The 21,378-nt window shown below is 39.1% G+C and overlaps 1 protein-coding gene across 2 annotated transcripts in view; it reads left to right on the top strand.

The window, feature by feature from the left end:
- velo (veloren) overlaps positions 1–21,378 on the top strand; it is a 219,342-nt gene that overhangs the window by 112,130 nt on the left and 85,834 nt on the right. The gene's annotated exons all lie outside the window — the stretch shown is intronic.

The raw sequence follows: 21,378 nt of genomic DNA, 5'->3' as shown, positions 1-21,378 counted from the left end.
TCGGACTGAAGCGGGGTGGCACACCTAGCTCTGCTTCAGCTTAGCTCAGGGAAAATGGGTGTGGGTTTGCTTCATCCTTGCGCAGCGAAGTCGTACAAAAAGATTTAAATTGTATGCCGATAACCAAAAAAAAAAATCAAAACCAAAACGAAACCAGCGAAATGCAAACTGCAGCCAAACAAACAAACAAAAAAATCTATAACAAAAACAGCCTGCGATTAACTGTCTAGAAAATCTGGGTACATGGAGTAGTTTGCGAAATCAAATGCCGAGGGGAGAAAAAAGGTGGACAGATCCCCCCCTGTCTGTACCCACCCAACCTGTTAACCTAGGAGAGATATTCGTTGAGGTTAACCCGATGCATACTTACGTCCTCTCAGCGTGTCATATCCGTACATTTCGTCAATCAAAAAAATTTAAACCTTCATTTCGATATACAAGATTTTCACAATTTTTCAAAAGAAATTATACTAAGGTTATGGTCCTATGCCTACTGTAGGGTTTGTTTATAATTTTAACTAAATAATATTATCTAAACCTATTCATGTGATTTTATATTTAAGTTTGAATTTTGTCATACAAAAATTATGAATTTAATGGAAAAGTGTATTAAATGTTTGTATATTAAAATTAAGAGTCATATCATTAATTACAATTTTGGATGTTCAAAAATTCCGCTAATTAATTCGAATTTCAGATATACACCTACATCGAACAACTCGATATTTTAAATCTTAATTTCACAGTTCTTATTTCCAAATGTTCTCAAGTATTATCATTGATTTAATTTTCACCAGACAAACAGATCTAAAATATTCGCAATTTTTCTATCAGGTAAATATAATAACCTCAGAGGAAGAAAACCAAAAACCTTATTGAAAGTATGATTCCTCGTCTCATTCCTGTCTTTAATCACACGATTTTATATATTTATAAATTATAGAAAATTAGTTGTTTTAAATTCTTTCCGTACCAAACGGAAGCGGAAATTGATTAATACCTGAATGTAGGTCGATCCAACTAGTTTAATGGGTATGCATGTAAGCGCTGCCTAGCATCTACATAGCATCAGTAGGTTCGATCGAACTACGTATCCAGGCTATAGCATAGTATTCAACTTTAACATTGTTACTTACATTTCTGTTACTCCATCGATGCGACGTTGGGCCCGACGACGACGACGTTGTAAGAGCCGCTTTCAAACCTGTGGCAAGAGAAAGCGATTTTGCTACGTGATTAAACACAAAAAAAAGAAGATACAAGGCAGAAAGCCCAGGATTAAATTATTAAATATTGCGAATATTTCATTTACATTTTTTTTTTTCACTGAAATCCTGACGCTTCATTAATAACTATTTTTATTATTTATAACTTTTATAAGTAACACTCTTTACTTCACCTACATATCGAAAAAAAATTATTACGAGTTACATATCTACTTTCTCTTTTTTTTTTCTATTCAAATATCTATAACCAAAATTTCAATATAAAACTTGCAACACTATAAATTTTTATTATAAAATTTGCCTCAATATAAATGTACGCTACAAAGGACTGCGGCATCTTCAGCACGGGTATAATTCGACCAATTAGGGACGTTGATTGACCTGCGATTCCGGTACTAGGGACTTGAAAACTCCACAAGTTACTTCATCGTAACTGGTAACTACACCTTGACTTTAGTAGTTGATCTATGGCACATTTTTGAAATTTTACGTAGCTTGCGTTCTACTATTATTTAATAATGGCTTATGGCTTTCTTTTAAAGCCTTGAAAACAAGTTTCTGGCGAGGATGCTTCGTTGCTTTTTTTTCACAAAAATGTTTGTTTTAAAACTTTTAACGACCTCATCATAATTGGATGATTGGAAGTTTCGGCACATTTGGTGATTTCACATATTTATTGGTTTTTCAGCGATTTTGGTCTTTTAAAGACTTTGAACTTTCCTCTTTAAAGTTTTGAGGCACTGTGGGTAATACTAGTTTGTTTGGTAATAATAACTTTGCTCTAACACACATTTAGTAGCGATATCACCGACCCGTTTCGGGGAATTGTGAAATGAGCTAGAAAAACAACATTTTCCTTCGATTGCCGGCACCAGACTGACTTTTTCTGGTCCAATCGACCTTAAGCTTAGCTTCAAAGTCTCGCAAACCTTGAACTAGGACTAGCGGTATTTACTGCTATTGTTCCAGCTTAGTGCAATGTTAATCAATAAACAAATAGTAGGCATAGACAAATTTGAAATAATGGTCGGCATAGGTGACTTCACGAACACGCTACCTAAGTATGCTTTCTGTCCTCTAATTATTAATGAAGAAAAAAACTATTTATATTTATTCATTACCAAAAAAGTTTCGTATTAGCGAATTAGGTATTTTATGAATTAGGCGTTTACGAATTAAGTACGAATTAGTTTTTCCTGAATTAGGTACGTATGAATTAGGTATTCGTAAATTAAGTAAATATAAATTAGGTATTAATGACTAGCGTAAATAGTAATTAGACACACACGAATTAAGTATGAAATAGGTAGTTTGTGAATTACGTATTTACGAATTAAGTATGAAATAGGTATTCCTAATTTAAGTAAGTACGAATAAGGTTTAAATGAATTCCGTAAGTTGAATTAGGTATTCGCGATTTAATTAAATATGAATTAGATTTGTACGAATACATTATAAGTTCGGTATTCATGAATTAAGTATATGTTTATTAGGTGTTATCGACTAAGTAAGTATGTGTCAGGTATAATGATAAAGAATTAATAAATAAATTCGGTACTTTCGAATTAGCCATGAGCGAAATAACTAGAAGAAATTGAATTACGAATGGGTGAATTAGGTAATTACGACTCAGGTATAAGCTAATTAGGATTAACGAACTAACGCATCAGTTAAATTATGTATTACGGGTTTATTACTTAGTTATTTGCGAACGTCGAAATTACTTATTAATGAAGTAAAGTGCACGAAGGACGTATATAAAAAATATGTTTAAATGTTTTATGCTAAACTCAACTGACCGACGGAAACGTGTAGCGCCACAAGTACTTCAAGAAAACAATTTTTTTTTTCCTTTGTTCTCAAAAAAAAAATCGCCTGATTATCCCGCTATGGTTTATGCACAAAGTATGTACATAGGTATTTATTGTAACACCTCCAATAGTTATTCTATTGTCGCCATATCACCTAATGTAGAAAACAATTCGATACTCGAATGGCCCTGTAGGGTATATTTGGCATGAGCGCTACAAATTCCCCCCAACCAGACAGATGCTACACGATGCAAACGCGGAAGTTAGCAGCTGCAACTATCAAAAATAAATACTATCCGCAATTCAATATCTTCGAAAATATAAGATTGATATTTGGCTATCAAATATCCTTGGCATGATAAGTTCCCTTGCCTTTGCCATCTACATCTTCTAGTATGTAATATGAATTTCCTACCCTTTTGATGACCTTTGCTTTGACTCCTTTGGGTGCTAGTTTGGAACTGAAGAACTGCACCAAGTTACTTTGTGCGAAATTTCTCCTTACCACTAACTGTCCCGGTCTGAAATCACGCAATCGGGTTCTAAGATTGTAGGAACGAGCATTTTTGTCATAGGCAGACTGTATTCTTCTCGCAATATCTTCCCTAAGGATAGCGAATTCGTCTTCGCGTTCTATTTTCGCGGTAGCTTCATTCAAAATTTCAAGGTTCCTTAACACTTTGTAATCGTGTCCATTAGTCATCATATTCTGTCCAAAAACTATAAAATAGGGTGATTTCCCTGTAGTATGATGCAAGCTATTCCGAAGTAAGCTATTTATACTACTAATATAACTATCCCAATCCCGCTGATCTTTTCGAAGGAATGATCGCAACGCCTCTATTATCGACCGGTTTACTCGCTCCGAAGCATTTGCTTGTGGGGAATAAACTGCTGTTTTTACGTGGGTAACGCCATACTTAGTCAGAAATGATGTAAAATCTTTGCTCACAAACTGACTGCCATTATCTGAAACTATAGTTTCAGGCACACCAAAGCAATCAAATATACTTTCCTTTAGAAACTGTATTATTAGGTTCGATGTAAACTTTTTAAGCGGCTTCAAAAAGGTAAACTTCGAAAAATGGTCTAACACTATGAGGGTACCAATATTACCTTTTTTGGATCTAGGAAAGGGTCCTATGAGATCGACATACAAACGCTCGAATGGCCGTTCGCTACTTACTAGCTGACCCATTGGCGGGCGCAGGGCATGTGTCGGCGTTTTCGATGTTTTGCATAACTCGCAAGATAGAACATATTTCCGCACATCTACAACCATTCCCAGCCAAAACAAATTTCTCCTTATACGCTCTAGAGTTTTGGTTATTCCAACATGTGCTGCCGAGGGAGTGTTATGAGCACTATACATCACATCCTTTCTAAGTCCCTCTGGTACTAAAAGTTTCCATGGGTCGGGTTGTAAACTGCCTTCAGTATCAAACGACGTTCGATGGTAGATAAATTTGTCTACTACTCGATAGTCCGGTAATTCTGCCTGTAAAAATTTATCTCGTAACTGCTTATAATCGCTAGCCTCGAATAATTCTGAATCCAGATCTATTTCTGGCAATACTTCCAAATCTAACGCTTCCATGTTTATCGAGTCAACTTCGTGTATTCGCGATAGTGCATCAGCTACCTTATTTTCGCTCCCTTTTCTGTGTTCTATCGAAAAGTTGAAACCCTGTGGTTTCAGAGCCCATCTTGCTAATCGCCCACTCAAGTCTTTCTGCCGCATTAGCCATTTCAGACTGGCGTGGTCTGTTACCACTTTAAATTCATGTCCTTCAATGTAAGCTCTAAACTTTTTTATGGCTAATACGACCGCGAGACAATCCAATTCGGTGACGGTATAGTTTCTTTGGGCTTTATTCAGTTTATGGGACATAAAGGCAATAGGCCTTTCATCTCCATTCTCATCACATTGAGCCAAGAGACCACCAACACCGCACTGGCTTGCGTCGCATTGGACTATGAATGGCTTCGCGTAATCGGGATGCAATAAAAATGGAGCTGTAGTAAGCTTCTCCTTTACCGCTTCAAATGAACTTTGAGCCTCAGTACTCCATATGAACGGTTTTTTCTTTGTCAGCAATTCTGTAAGCGGAAAAGTCAGACTTGCATAGTCGGAAATAAAGCGTCGGTACCACCCCGTCATTCCTAGAAACTGGCGGATGTGGCGTACATTTTTGGGCACGGGATAATTGGTGATAGCTTCAACCTTATCCGGATCGCATGAGAGCGAACCATTACCTACAACAAAACCCAAATATTTCACTTTACGTAACCCAAAACTACTTTTACTAGCGTTTATTGTTAGCCCTGCTTTCTTTATTTGGGTGGCTACTTCCAATAAATAAGTAACGTGTTCTTCGAAAGATTGCGAAACGACCAGCAGGTCATCCAGATACACAAAAACGTGCATTTTAAGGTGGTATGGGATCACTTTGTCCATCAATCGGCACATTGTCTGCGGCGCGTTGCATAGGCCAAAGGGCATACGCGTGAACTGATACAACGGTCGATTGGGTACAGTGAAAGCAGTTTTTGGCTTAGATTCTGGCATCAAACGAATTTGCCAAAAAGCATCCTTAAGGTCAATCTTCGAAATGATTCGTACGGGAGGCAACCTCGATAAAAGTCCGTCGATATTAGGTATCGGATATGCATCTTTAACCGTTAACTCATTTAGTTTACGGGAGTCTAAACAGAATCTGGCTTTCCCTGGCTTCACGATTAATACTCCTGGTGAAGACCATGGCGATCCTTCAGCTTCCTCTATAACGCCTAATTGTAACATGCGGTCTATTTCTTTGCAGAGAATTTTCTCCATAGCTGGTGAAATGGGGTAATACCTCTGTTTCACTGGGGTAGATATTCCCGTGTCTATGGAATGTTCAATCAGGTTTGTGGTGCCTAGGCCTTCTTTCTCAAACGAAGGGAAGGCGGCTATCGCTACTGCTAACTGACGTTTCTGCATCGAGGAAAGCTGTACTACTTCCGTTTCTTCTTCTTCTTCTGCAGAAAACTGGCATAAACTCGCTTCTACCAATACTTTTAAACCAAATGTCTGCCAGAAATCCATGCCGCAGATAATATTAATTGCTACAGTGGGTACAATCAAAAATTCAAAATTATGCTGCTGATCATTAAATGATATTTTAAGGCTAATCGACCCTGCTACATTTTGCTTTTTCCCATCGGCAGTTCTAACTAGTCCAGAGAATTTCCTATATTTCATGTCCGGATTATCTAAAATCTCTTTAGCTAAATGCGACCCTATACAACTTTTATTGGCTCCGCTATCCAGCAATGCCAAATAGCTTGTTCCAAAAAGTGATAAGTTAGCGTAGGGTCTAATATCCGACCCATTAGCCACAATTGACGATATAACATGCTTGCGCATGTCCTTTTTGCGCTGCGAAAAGTCATGCATACGCTTACTCGATCTTGACTTTGGAAGTGCGTGCGACAATCCTGAAAATATTCGAGCCCTCGCACTCTTATATTCAGCCAAACGTATATGGTACGGTCGAAAAAGTGGATTTACTATACTGCGTGAACTGCACGCAACTGGGTTAACGGAATCTAAAGGTTTATTTAACGATAAATATGTATATGTCATGTCTGGTACCTTCGAAGAAACCTTCGGTAGGATTTTGGCTCTAATGAAATCATCATTAACTGAGCTGGAATTTAGTTCCGAGGTCGATGAGTTGGACGTCCGCCGGTTGTTTGACGAACATCCCCCCCTTGCGTTTTCCGACGTGCATTTTGCACAAGATGGTTTGTATGTGTCCGCGGCACTACAGCCATAACAAAATATTCGCCGTGTCTTCAGACAATCGTGATATCGATGACCTACTTCTTCACAGTTCCAACATTTGCTTTGACTAAAATCTATTGCTGCAACATCCATCCTAGCGTCATCAATGTGATCTTCTCCGCCGTTATCATCACTTTTGGGGTGATGGGAAAGTTCGCATATCTGCCGACGCACTGGTGTTTGCCGCGGTACTGTATTGTTAAGGTCACGAAAGAATTTTTCATGCCTTCGAGCCTCTCTTCTCAAAGTAACGATATCGCGTATGTCCATATGTAGCAACTCGTGTCGGAGGTCAGGCTTTATATTTCGCATAAGTGTCTCCACTAAATCGGAGTCGTTCATGGGATATCTTAATCTGTCACACATGCTCATAATGTTATCTAAAAAGTCATCAAATAGCTCATTCGGCTTCTGTTTCCTTTTCCTAATGTCGTCTTTAATTTCCGAGTCGGTAGAGAAATCTTTAAATTGGCGTCGCATCGCCTCACATAACTCAAGCCAATCGAGATTCTCGCAGTTTTGACGATACCGCCAAAACCATTGCAGAGCCTTTCCCTCGAATAAGGAATGCACATGCTGACATAATAGGATACAATTTCCATTCAAGTGAAGAGATGTAAGGGTATTTATCCGATAGATAAATTGGTCGATGGATATGGCATCGTTGGAGCCACTGAACCTAATCTGCCAATTTCTTATCAGATTCGATAGTTTTTCATTAGCCAAAGAAATCCGTGATGTTCCCAACGATTCTCCTCGGCTAGGGTTAGAAGGTCTATTTATAGGGCGTTCCTCGTACGGAATATCGCGTGGCCATACTGGTGGCTCCTCACGACGTTCATTGGTAGGTGATGGGATTCTATCTACGTTCCTATTAATATTTAAATTTTGTACTTCATTGGTAATGGATGCCATGATTTGACCACGAAAATCATTCATGGACTCGCGTATAATCTGTTGCACTCTATTCTCAGATATATTGTTAGAGTTAGTATTGGAATTTCGTTGTCTCCTCGGGCTGGCCTGAGCTGGAACACCGGAAGACGTCGTCAACCGTTGTTGGCTTTGTACATGCCACCGAGTATTTGGCCTATTCCGCGGAATAGCGCCTGTTTGGGGATTAGTCTGTTCAAGTATATTAACGACATTTTCAGATGCTACGTTCGAATCAGAACATTCGCATGTGGCTCTACATACAGGACATGTGGAGTTATTCTCTAGCCATGTACGAATACAAGTTGAATGGAAATGATGCTTACATTCCGTTTCAACTCGATCAGCGTCAGCTCGAAGAGCCTCGCTACAAATCACGCAAATTGAATTATTCATATTTTCTGCTTCTATTCTAGAGGCATCTCGCTCTGGACTATGAGTCACGGGCATTGCAAAAAAAAGAAAACGAAAATTCCATCGGCACTAGCAAATTACAGAGCTTCTCCAACCTCTGACTTATATGATCACAAAAAAAATAGTAATATACATATATTCGGTATTTATCTGCAAATGTAAAGTTACACGTGCAATAACAAAAAAAAACTTTAATCAATTGATATTTATTAAAAAGGTCGACTACTCTGTAGGGTATATGAATAGCTGAAAGTATTATTTAATTTTTCGACAATTGCAAACCCGTTATGCTGTAATCGCAATGAAAAACGCGACGGCTAGGCATTGAGTTTACAGCTTTACTCCAATAAAAATGCTGGCATATTAGTACTACTACTATGAAATGAAATGAAATTCCTTAGTATTTCTCCGATAAACTTCAGAAGAAAAAGTTCCTAAAGTATTTAATCTGAAAATGTAATTTCTCGACTATAGCGCGAAGGGTTTGCTTTTAATATAAACCAAAAGCAAAAACTCCACTTCGTGCAAATCAAAAAAAATGTGTATGAAAAAAAAGTAAAATTATAAATCATCCCAATGCTTTAATCGCTTCCAAGAGCAGATAATTTAGTGGCTAGCAATCAAGGCAACTCAATATGCTATGAATCCAAGCTTTCTTAACTGATGCAGTAACAGTTATAAGAGATTGAAAAATTAGCGGTCAGATTCCGAAATAATCCAGAAACTCTGCAAATCCTGCATCTTTTAAACCTCCTAACTATTAACGCAAAAGCAAAATTTAAATTCAAAGAAATTTAGTCTTCAATGAGCGATAATCTTAGCAAGTCAATATGACACGCTTGTAAGCCTCCGCTTACTAAATTCTATATTAATTGAGCCTAGAAATTTCTCTAGCCTTTCTCGTTGATCGGGCTTCCGAGGTATTCTGGTCCAATCTTGAGGGCTTCTAGATCTTCCAGCCCCACGTTGGGCGCCATTTCTTTTCTGTAACGAACTTCTCCTCACACTGCTGCTTAAACTAGAAAAACCTACGAAGGTGCGTTCGGACTGAAGCGGGGTGGCACAGGGAAAATGGGAGTGGGTTTGCTTCATCCTTGCGCAGCGAAGTCGTACAAAAAGATTTAAATTGTATGCCGATAACCAAAAAAAAAAATCAAAACCAAACGAAAAAAAAACCCAGCGAAATGCAAACTGCAGCCAAACAAACAAACAAAAAAATCTATAACAAAAACAGCCTGCGATTAACTGTCTCGAAAATCTGGGTACATGGAGTAGTTTGCGAAAGCAAATGCCGAGGGGAGAAAAAAGGTGGACAGATCCCCCCTGTCTATACCCACCCAACCTGTTAACCTAGGAGAGATATTCGTTGAGGTTAACCCGATGCATACTTACGTCCTCTCAGCGTGTTATATCCCTACATTTCGTCAATCAAAAAAATTTAAACCTTCATTTCGATATACAAGATTTTCACATTTTATTCAAAAGAAATTTATACTAAGGTTATGGTCCTATGCCTACTGTAGGGTTTGTTTATAATTTTAACTAAATAATATTATCTAAACCTATTCATGTGATTTTATATTTAAGTTTGAATTTTGTCATACAAAAATTATGAATTTAATGGAAAAGTGTATTAAATGTTTGTATATTAAAATTAAGAGTCATTTCATTAATTACAATTTTGGATGTTCAAAAATTCCGCTAATTAATTCCAATTTCAGATATACACCTACATCGAACAACTCGATATTTTAAATCTTAATTTCACAATTCTTATTTCCAAATGTTCTCAAGTATTATCATTGATTTAATTTTCACCAGACAAACAGATCTAAAATATTCGCAATTTTTCTATCAGGTAAATATAATAACCTCAGAGGAAGAAAACCAAAAACCGTATTGAAAGTATGATTCCTCGTCTCATTCCTGTCTTTAATCACACGATTTTATATATTTATAAATTATAGAAAATTAGTTGTTTTAAATTCTTTCCGTACCAAACGGAAGCGGAAATTGATTAATACCTGAATGTAGGTCGATCCAACTAGTTTAATGGGTATGCATGTAAAAAAGATAAGCGCTGCTAGCATCTACATAGCATCAGTAGGTTCGATCGAACTACGTATCCAGGCTATAGCATAGTATTCAACTTTAACATTGTTACTTACATTTCTGTTACTCCATCGATGCGACGTTGGGCCCGACGACGACGACGTTGTGAGAGCTGCTTTTAAACCTGTGGCAAGAGAATGATGTTTGTCTGTGCGGTTGTAGACGCACCATAGCTGATTGATAATTTTTAACACATTAATTACGGTCAAAGCGATTTTGCTACGTGATTAAACACAAAAAAAAGGAGATACAAGGCAGAAAGCCCAGGATTAAATTATTAAATATTGCGAATATTTCATTTAAATTTTTTTTTTTTTTCACTGAAATCCTGACGCTTCATTAATAACTATTTTTATTATTTATAACTTTTATAAGTAACACTCTTTACTTCACCTACATAATCGAAAAAAAATTATTACGAGTTACATATCTACTTTCTCTTTTTTTTTTTTCTATTCAAATATCTATAACCAAAATTTCAATATAAAACTTGCAACACTAAATTTTTATTATAACATTTGCCTCAATATAAATGTACGCTACAAAGGACTGCGGCATCTTCAGCACGGGTATAATTCGACCAATTAGAACGTTGATTGACCTGCGATTCCGGTACTAGGGACTTGAAAACTCCACAAGTTACTTCATCGTAACTGGTAACTACACCTTGACTTTCGTAGCTGGTCTATGGCACATTTTTGAAATTTTACGTAGCTTGGGTTCTACTATTATTTAATAATGGCTTATGGCTTTCTTTTAAAGCCTTGAAAACAAGTTTCTGGCGAGGATGCTTCGTTACTTTTTTTCACAAAAATGTTTGTTTTAAGACTTTTAACGACCTCATCATAATTGGATGATTGGAAGTTTCGGCACATTTGGTGATTTCACATATTTATTGGTTTTTCAGCGATCTTCGTCTTTTAAACACTTTGAACTTTCCTCTTTAAAGTTCTGAGGCACTGTGGGTAATACTAGTTTGTTTGGTAATAATAACTTTGCTCTAACACACATTTAGTAGCGATATCACCGACCCGTTTCGGGGAATTGTGAAATGAGCTAGGAAAACAACATTTTCCTTCGATTGCCGGCACCAGACTGACTTTTTCTGCTCCAATCGACCTTAAGCTGAGCTTCAAAGTCTCGCAAACCTTGAACTAGTGTTGAACTAGGACTAGCGGTATTTACTGCTATTGTTCCAGCTTAGTGCAATGTTAATCAATAAACAAATAGTAGGCATAGACAAATTTGAAATAATGGTCGGCATAGGTGACTTCACGAACACGCTACCTAAGTATGCTTTCTGTCCTGTAATTATTAATGAAGAAAAAAACTATTTATATTTATTCATTACCAAAAAGTTTCGTATTAGCGAATTAGGTATTTTATGGATTAGGCGTTTACGAATTAAGTACGAATTAGGTTTTCCTGAATTAGGTACGTATGAATTATGTATTCGTAAATTAAGTAAATATAAATTAGGTATTAATGACTAGCGTAAATAGTAATTAGACACACACGAATTAAGTATGAAATAGGTAGTTTGTGAATTACGTATTTACGAATTAAGTATGAAATAGGTATTCCTAATTTAAGTAAGTACGAATAAGGTTTAAATGAATTCCGTAAGCTGAATTAGGTATTCGCGATTTAATTAAATATGAATTAGATATGTACGAATACATTATAAGTTCGGTATAAGAAAATGAATTACGAACGGGTGAATTAGGTAATTACGAATCAGGTATAAGCTAATTAGGATTAACGAACTAACGCATCAGATAAATTATGTATTACGGGTTTATTACTTAGTTATTTGCGAACGTCGAAATTACCTATTAATGAAGTAAAGTGCACGAAGGACGTATATAAAAAATATGTTTAAATGTTTTATGCTAAACTCAACTGACCGACGGAAACGTGTAGCGCCACAAGTACTTCAAGAAAACAATTTTTTTTTTTTTCCTTTGTTCTCAAAAAAAAATCGCCTGATTATCCCGCTATGGTTTATGCACAAAGTATGTACATAGGTATTTATTGTAACACCTCCAATAGTTATTCTATTGTCGCCATATCACCTAATGTAGAAAACAATTCGATACTCGAATGGCCCTGTAGGGTATATCTGGCATGAGCGCTACAACTCATCGATGTGGAACTGTGGCCGTTATTGTGCAGTCAATAGCATAGGATACAATAGTGACTCCTTCTGGTGGAGAAGGTAGCTTCGATATATAGAAGTTAAACAAAACCGAGGATAGGACACCACCCTGTAATACCTCTTGTTTAATTCTTCTGGGTTTAGATGTCCGACCAGACACGTAACTTGCGCTCCACCGTTTGAGATTTGTAGGAAGGGAGGACCCTTCCAAATCTTGCAGTAACGTGCCGTGGTTGACCGTATCAAAAGCTTTTGATAGATCTATAGCAACGAGCCCTGTCATGTGGTGGGGTTTTTGATTTAATCCGCAATTTATCTGCGTGTTAATGGCGACCATATGCTCCATAGTGAATCGAAATGTTTGTCTTAGTCGGGTTCCATAGGGACTTTACGGTGGATCAAAGCTTACCCACACCGGCATAGAGGTTACAATTCTTTAAATGCTCCTCCCATTTCTCCCTCTTGTGTTCATCACGAGCAATATGATGCATTGGTTTATATCCCTTATTTGGGGGTCGCCGGGATCCTGCTGTCTTATAAGGTCACGTTCTCTCGCTAGAGTTGGGGTCTCCGCTGTAAAATGTGGCCGGATTTCCGGGATTCTTCCGGCGGGAATAAAACGACCCAAAGCGGATTCAATGGCCTTGCGGAAGCACGCTCCCCTTGACGGGCATCAGTCGGAATAGGGAGGGCAGCAAAACGATTGTCATTTTGTAATCTTCCCACTTTTGTTTTTTAAAATTGATAAAAATGCGTTTTTCCGTAGTGATGAAGTCGTCAGATCGCTCGAGCGAAAGGAGTATGGGTTGGTGGTTGGATGAAAATGTTACCATCGGCTGCCAGTTGGCGCAGTTTAGGAGTCCTGCGTCACGATTGAAATATCTGGCGAATTGTGACAGCCTCCTACAATACGAGGGGGGCGTCTCCGTTTATCGTGCAGAACGTCGTTTCTTCTATTTGGTCAGCCAACATCTCGCCTCTGCTGTCCGCCTGTAGGTTAGAATGCCACAGAGCCTAAGATAATGCGATTATCGCCAGTGAGTAGTTCGCTGATGTCAGGGCAGTATCCACTGGGGCAACAGGTGACAGGAAGGATGTAGATATTGATGATATAGCTTGAAGTTCCAAAACACTGTCCTTGCAGCCGATGCCGGATCAAATAGATTATATTGCACTGAGTGGTGGGCGATAAAAGTGAAACCGCCTCCATTTCCATTCTCGCGATCTTTTCTGTGGACGTTATACCCAGAGCAGGTGTGCAAAATAAATCTTGCCGCGAGTTTAGTCCCTTGGATCGCGGCAATGCGGATGTTGTGTCGCTTCATAAAATCAACTATCTCCGTGATCTTCCCAGTTAACCCATTACAGTTTATGCAGTATTTTGAAGTGCAACTGGGAAGACGTCGTCACCCTGGAGGTAAGTGAGGGGTGACCTGAGTTGAGGAGGCCAGGACACAAGTGCTGTTGTGGCCCTGGGACTGGACGTCCTTGGGTAAGCATTGGAGTATCCGGCGTAGTTGGGTTTGCGGCCTGGCAGCATGGCGCCATGAAACTCGTCGGGCGTTACCGTCGTTGAGACCAGAACATCTAGGAAAGTGGTACTGTCCAAGGCAGGCGCCTAAGGCGCAGACTACGGGACGCCCTTGAACGTGAACAGCAAGGTGCCACAAAAGATTTGTAAAAGTTACGGGGACGACGGGTTTTGGGATCTAGCCCAGAACATCCCGTCCGCTGTAACCATCCCTTACACGTGACACACTGACAAGAGTGTGACCATCCTAAAAGAGTCTTTTCCGGCAAACGCAGCAAAATCTTTTCTCTGAACCGGATTCAGGTACAGGCCCCGGATTGGGTTCGATACCTTCCCGAAGCAGGAGAATATGGCGCAGTCCCGCTGCAAGGGTCTGCTGGGAGGGACGCTACAAATTAAATGGGGTTACGCTGAAATGACAGCCCTTGGTCGAGAAAAATCCCGAGTCGCTCCGGTACGTAGAACCGGCTGCCATGGGAAGCGTTTATATACAACTATACTGTTGTAGTATTTCACAATTACAATACTCTCGCGTTAAAATCAAACTGATTTATCATCGCTTGGACTGCGCTACTTTTATACTTTCGGCTACCTCGTTCCCCCAATTCTCCTAAGGTCTAGACTTTTCGCTAACTGTCTTCTCGCTGCTTATTTATTTCTCTTTTATGTGTCTGGTATTCACGGTTGCGAATTTGGTCCATTCCAATCCTATTTTGTCCGCTGATCCCTTCTCTTCAATTTTGGTCCTTTTATTTATTTAAGTTGAATCTTTGAATTTATAAATTCTTACAGACTATATTATGCAAATTTTCCATTACCTTAATGCTAAGAAAAATAAGATCTTAAATTGTTAATTAAGGCAACGTAAGGAAAAGTGTAGTCAGCACCTGAGGAGTTAAAAAACATATTCAGATCAGCTCAAGCCCTAGAGATAAGAGCATTTAAACAATAAATAGTTCTGCAAAACCCAATTTTCAGGGGTTCAAACCGTCGGAGGTTTCTGCAAATTTTCTGATCTAAACGCTGCCAACCTTTTCAAACGAACCACTTTTATTTTGTTTCGTAGTTTGCCAATTGTTTGTATGCGGTGAACTACATCGTTGATCCGTTTTACAACTTTGTATGGGCCTTCCCAAACTGCAATTCCGGGGACGAACGTTTTTTTTAGTTGTGGGTTGTATATTAGCACCAAATCTCCTTCCCGAAAACCTTCCGAATTAATTGTTTTATCGTATCTGGCTTTCAACTTGTCACTTATTATCTTGGCTCGTTGTCTTACAAGATCGTGTATTTCCGTCATCTCTTCCTCCAAGACACCAGTGGATTTCTTGGCATTTACTTCCGTATCGGCATTTATCCCAAACTTCAAATCAACTGGCAGTCGAAGGTCATTGCCAAAAATTACCTTTGCGGAGGTTTGGCCCGTTGTCTCATGTACTGCCGATCGGTAAGCTATCGAGAATAATGATATATGTGTATCCCACTCTTTATGGAACTTCTTTACTACTTTCCTTAAGTGCTCCTCCAAGGTTCGATTGAATCGTTCCACCATACCGTCGGACTGAGGATGCAATGCAGTTGTCCGTGTTTTTCGAATGCCTAATGTCTTACACATTTCTTGGAACACAGCTGATTCAATATTCCTGCCTTGGTCAGAATGTAACTCCATTGGTACACCATACCTTGCAAACCAATTGTTCGTAAACACTTCTGCTACTGGTCCCGCGTCTTGATTTGGGATTGGGTATACCTCTGGCCACTTGGTGAAATAATCCATAACCACCAGTACATGTTTGTTTCCGCGGTTGCTAGTAGGAAATGGACCTGCGACATCCATAGCGATCCTTTCAAATGGCGCACCTGAGTTACATTTCTTCAACTGGCCATGACTTCGTGTTTTGGGCCCTTTCGCTCTGCTGGAAACCTCGCATTTGGCAATCCACTCAGTGACCGACTGACGGCAACCAACCCAATAGAATCTCTGCTTAATTTTCTCGAGCGTCATCGTGATTCCCAGATGACCTCCACTTGCACCATTATGTAGCTCAACGTCAGGAATCCTTTTCCTGGGAACAACTATCAGTTTCCCCTTACATGGACCATCCTCACTCTCCCATTCTCGATGCAAGCAACCGGATATCACTTCTAAACTGTTGCACTGTCGCAATAGGACTCTCCGCTGGCATCTCCTTGTTGTTGTAGCGATAAGGTTGCTCCCCGAAGGCTTTGGGGAGTGTTATCGATGTGATGGTCCTTTGCCAGATACAAATCCGGTACGCTCCTGTACCATAGCACCATTAAGGTGCTAGCCCGACCATCTCGGGAACGATTTATGTGGCCACATTAAACCTTCAGGCCATTCCCTCCCTCCCTACCCCCAAGTTCCATGAGGAGCCTGGGGTCGCCAGAGCCTCGTCTGTTAGTGAAACAGCATTCGCCGCGGATAAGTGAGGTTGACAATTGGGTTTGGAGAAGCTATATATTGCGCTGGCAACCTGAAGGTTGCGCTACACAGCCCCTTGAATCTGGTATTTTAGTCGCCTCTTACGCCAGGCATATCTACCGCGGGTATATTCTGATCTCCTAACCCGCTGGGGTCTGACATCTCCCCTCTATTTGGTCTTTCGTTTCGTTCGAGCCCTTGCATAACATGTGATATATCTGTATCCTCTAGCTGAACTTCCTTAGTTGTTCCTTGTCCCATTCATCCGTACACGTCATTAGCCGGACATCTATAATGTCTTTAGCCTCAGCTTTTGAACAGTGTTTGCATTCCAAACTACATGGTCTTCGTGACATTGCATCAACATTTCCATGGGTACTACCTTTTAGATGCTCAATGGAAAAGTCATAGCTTGGTAATCGCTCGGTCCACCGTGCCAATTGACCTTCTGGATTACGGAACTGCAGGCGCCATTTCAACGCTGTGTGATCTTTCCTGACGCGGAATCGCTGCCCGTAGAGGTACTTGTGAAAATGTTTAATGCACTCTACCAATGCCAACAGCTCTCTCCGTGTAACGCAATAGTTCCTCTCTGGTTTTTCAATTGATCGGCTGTAATATGCAACTATCTTCTCTTGTCCATCTACCAGTTGTAATAAAACGCCTCCTGTAGCATATCCGCTCGCATCAGTATATAGAATAAACGTTGCTCCTTGAATCGGATATGCCAACATTGGGGCAGTGCACAAACGCTCTTCCAATGCTTGGAACGCCACTTCTTTCTCCTTCTTCCATTCAAAAGCTTTTTTTTTCTTGTAAGCTCATGGAGGCTATGGGCTACGCTGGCAAAATTTGGTACAAATCGCCGGTAATATGTGCACAGCCCAAGGAAACTTCTTAACTCATGCAGATTCTGTGGTCTTGGCCAATCCTTTACTGCTTCTATCTTTTCATTCGCGGTGCAGATGCCCTCCGTCGTTACTTTATGACCCAAGTAACTAACTTGCTTCTTGAGCAGAGAACACTTTTTGGGACTAAGTTTCAGACCAGCACCAGCTATTCTTTGGAAAACCTCCTCCAAGTTCTTAAGATGTTCTTCAAAGTTCTTTCCCAATACGATGATATCTACTAGTTACACTAAGCATGTTTTCCAATGTAGTCCTTTCAGTACCTGATCCATGAGTCTCTCAAAAGTAGCTGGTGCATTACATAGTCCAAGGGGCATTACTGTAAACTGCCAGAGACCATCTCCGACACTGAAGGATGTTTTTTCCTTGTCTTCCTCCTTCACCTCCACTTGCCAGTAACCACTTTTTAAGTCCAGGGTGGAAAACCATTTTGTACCAGATAGCTAGTCCACGGTAGTCCACGCAAAACCTCATTTTTCCATTCTTCTTCTTTACAAGTACCACCGGTGAGCTCCATGGACTAGCTGATGGTTCTATGACGCCGCTGTCGCTCATTTCTTCTATGATTTGACTCACAACTTCCCGTTTCTCCAGTGGAACACTACGAGGAGCTTGAAGAATCGGCCTCGCATCTCCAGTGTCGATTTGATGTTTCACCACGTTGGTGCGGCCTGGTTTGGAACAATCCTGGTCAAATATGTTTGCGTACTTTAGAATCAGTTGTTTTGCCTTACTCGATAGTCTTTCTTTAGTCGCTCCGTCCATGCCATGATGCCGTCTGTAAGATCAATTTTTCTAGTTGAAACATTTTCCTGGAATTGTTCACAATTGATTACTACTTCAGCCTCTTGGCATCTTCCCAATATGGCTCCTTTGGTAAGTTTAAGTGGTGATTTGAACTCATTGAGTACTCTTACAGGGATACGTCCATGTTGTTTTGTCATAGCCAGGGTTTTTCCTACAAGTATATTTGGTGTTGATTTATTTGCTGCGTCTACAACCCACAATTTTTTTGTCCCACAATCTCCATCAACCTTTGCCCAGATGACTGCTTCGGATTTTGGTGGTATTTGCTGACTCTCTTCCACCAGCACTCGTTTACTGCTGTAGCCTCTCTCGTAGCCGAAATTAAGTGGCACATCCATGGTCTTATATCGCATCGTCTTGTTTTGCATGTCGATCTTGATGCCTTGGTTGATTAAGAAGTCCACACCAATAACGATTTCATCAACAATCTCTGCCACTGGGTGTCCTCTCCAGTGGCTGTACGCAATCTTGCTCCATGCAATGGTCTTATAATTTTGTTGACTAAATCCGATCGAATTTGCCGCACATTTGTTAACCCACATATAATATTGAATTTACTTCAAGGAAATTCTCACCAAAAAAAATTGCTTGGCAATAAAATGTACCAGGACAGTGACATTTTACCTAGACAACAATTTAGGCGAGGCATTAAGAAGAAAAGTGTTTGCAATCACACTGTCGTTAATTGTTGATGAAACAACCGACTTATCAAAAAGAACTGTTGTTTTATGATAATAATAATAATGGCTAGATATTTCGAGCGGTAGTTAACGATTTTTGTCACTAGTAGGGCTTTCAATGCATGTTTGCCTCTAAGAAATTTTAAAGGGCTTGCCACTGATGAAGCCATTACGATGGCGGTCAAGTTAAATGAATTAAAAATTAAGTAAAAGAATGAAACTAATTTGTTTTATATTAAGTGTACTTGCCACTCACTTAATTCAAGAATTGAGAGTTTGTGAAGTAATAAATATATCAACGTGCCAAAGAGAAAGTAAGGCTAACGACACAGTGGAAGTGAGAAGCGTTGCTATAATTTAAAAATAGAAAGCTATTAAAATGAATTTTTATGGACAATTGTAAAAGAGACACTGTGACAGTGCCAGAAACGTTTCAAAATAAATGGAAATAAAAATTGTTTATCGCCTAGCATAGGTTATAGCGAGCACTCTGCCGTGAGCTTTCAAAATGTTTATACTCAGCTGAGCAGAGCTCACAGAGTATATTAACTTTGTTCGCATAACGGTACCCCGTAACGGCATAAACTAATCGAGATAGATATAGACTTCTATATATCAAAATGATCTGGGCGAAAAAAGAAATTCTTTTGAAGCAAATGCAAAATAGATTTGTTTTCGGAAGAAAATGCAGAACCCCATTAACCCCTGAGGCCTGATAACGAAACTCACACGTTCTGATTCTAGGCTCTGATATAAAGTTTAAACGTTAAGAGAAAGAGTATCTATAAAAATAGGACTAACAAAATTGCTTAGTTTCATTTATGATTTACTCCGTTCTTCACATAATTTTAGAACCGTTCCTTACTAAACCCTAACTGCGCTATAGATTTTATTTCATTAAAATCAACAACAGAATGCTGGAACTAAGAGTTTTGTGAGCAAAACTAGGTGCATAGCGTTTGGTTGGTGAAAGACATCGACTTATTCTAGAAATGTGAAATAAATTACAATTTATTTTTGTTTGTTCAGCTTGAACTAAAACAAAGTCTTTACTATAGTAAAACTTTATATAGGAAACCATGGAAACATACCAAAATTTTATATTTCAAAACGACACTCCTGTGAATTGCCGAATTGTTTGTATACCAATAAAATAAAACAAAAAATTGGTCCTTTTTGTGAGAGTTGGTCCTTTTTTTCGATTAATTTTGGTCCCAAATGAAAACATGGTGTGGCAATCGTGCTGGTATTCACTTTTGTCTTCTATTTATATGCGTGTGTTTGTGTGAGTAATAACTTCTGCTCTTAGGTGATTACTACATGTGTGTATGCGAAATTACCTTTTCGCTCTTAGCTTCGCTATTTGCATGAATGTATGGCTGCTTGGTTTGATGTTTACATGTACATATCAGAGGTCTGCTTTGAGTACTAATAAAATTAGTGCACTTAGTCATGAGCCGGGGTGGGCGTGAGCTTAGCACCTGCTAAGCGACCATATATGTATACGATAAGCGAGATCACAATGGCTTCTTCGTCAAAATCGACGACAGCTCTTTTAGTTTGATTTCGATGGTCGTACAGTGAGGAAGTGTTGCACGCGCGCTTAAAACAGAGTACCAAAGAGTGCGTGTGGCACGTGTTCACCGTTCAAGCATTGAACTCAAACTAAATAAATAATTGATTTTGCTTTCGTGCTCGCTACGCGTTTGTGTTTACTAACACATGCTCAATTTGGTAACCGTGTAAATGTAGTGGTGCCCACCGCTGGTCATGAGCCAAAAAATTGTGTCTAAATGTGTACTTAGTCAAGTACAGACAAATACTATGAGTGACTAGCACATAAAATAGAAAATATATACGAGTGCCCCGCAACACATATGTCCCATACATATATGACATTATTGAGAATAAACTGAAATCATAGTCGCTTTAACTCAGTAGCATGTTGGTTTCGTCTGTAATACACTGTATACTTCGTTTATTATCGGTTTTTCTTTTGCGCTGTGTTCAGTTTAGTTTCGTGTACATCGTTGTGTTGCTAGCGTCAGAAGACTGATATGACTATATTCATTGTATTGTACTGTTAGTCATACTGATTCAAATTAGTGTTTTCGTATAACACAGTTGACTTTCTTGCTCAGTAAGACAATTGAGTACTGAACTGCTTCGTGGCTTATGAGCGGTTATTCATTTTAAGAAGCATGACTATGTAAATGTGTTTTAGTGGATATAAGTGCTTGATATTCTTTGTTTGTGTACGCACTAATACTAATTTTTTGGTTAGTCCACTAATAACTTTAAAACATGAATAATTGCAGCTCACTGGTACATATGTATGAGTGGTTGCTTACTTTACTGTTGTTATTTATTAGCAGCATAGTGATGTATAGAACTGCTTATGTTGGCCACACTGCCCTCCATCTAAGTCTGATCGTTCCCATCAGATACATCTCTCTATCCAACCGCTGTTAGACTCTCCACATGAACCACCTTTCTTCTATTTTGTGGTTTTCCAAGAAAGAAAAG

This window comes from Eurosta solidaginis, chromosome 5 (assembly GCF_040869045.1).
Source record: "Eurosta solidaginis isolate ZX-2024a chromosome 5, ASM4086904v1, whole genome shotgun sequence".
NCBI lineage: Eukaryota > Metazoa > Arthropoda > Insecta > Diptera > Tephritidae > Eurosta > Eurosta solidaginis.
This window is presented reverse-complemented; position numbering and strand designations above follow the sequence as displayed.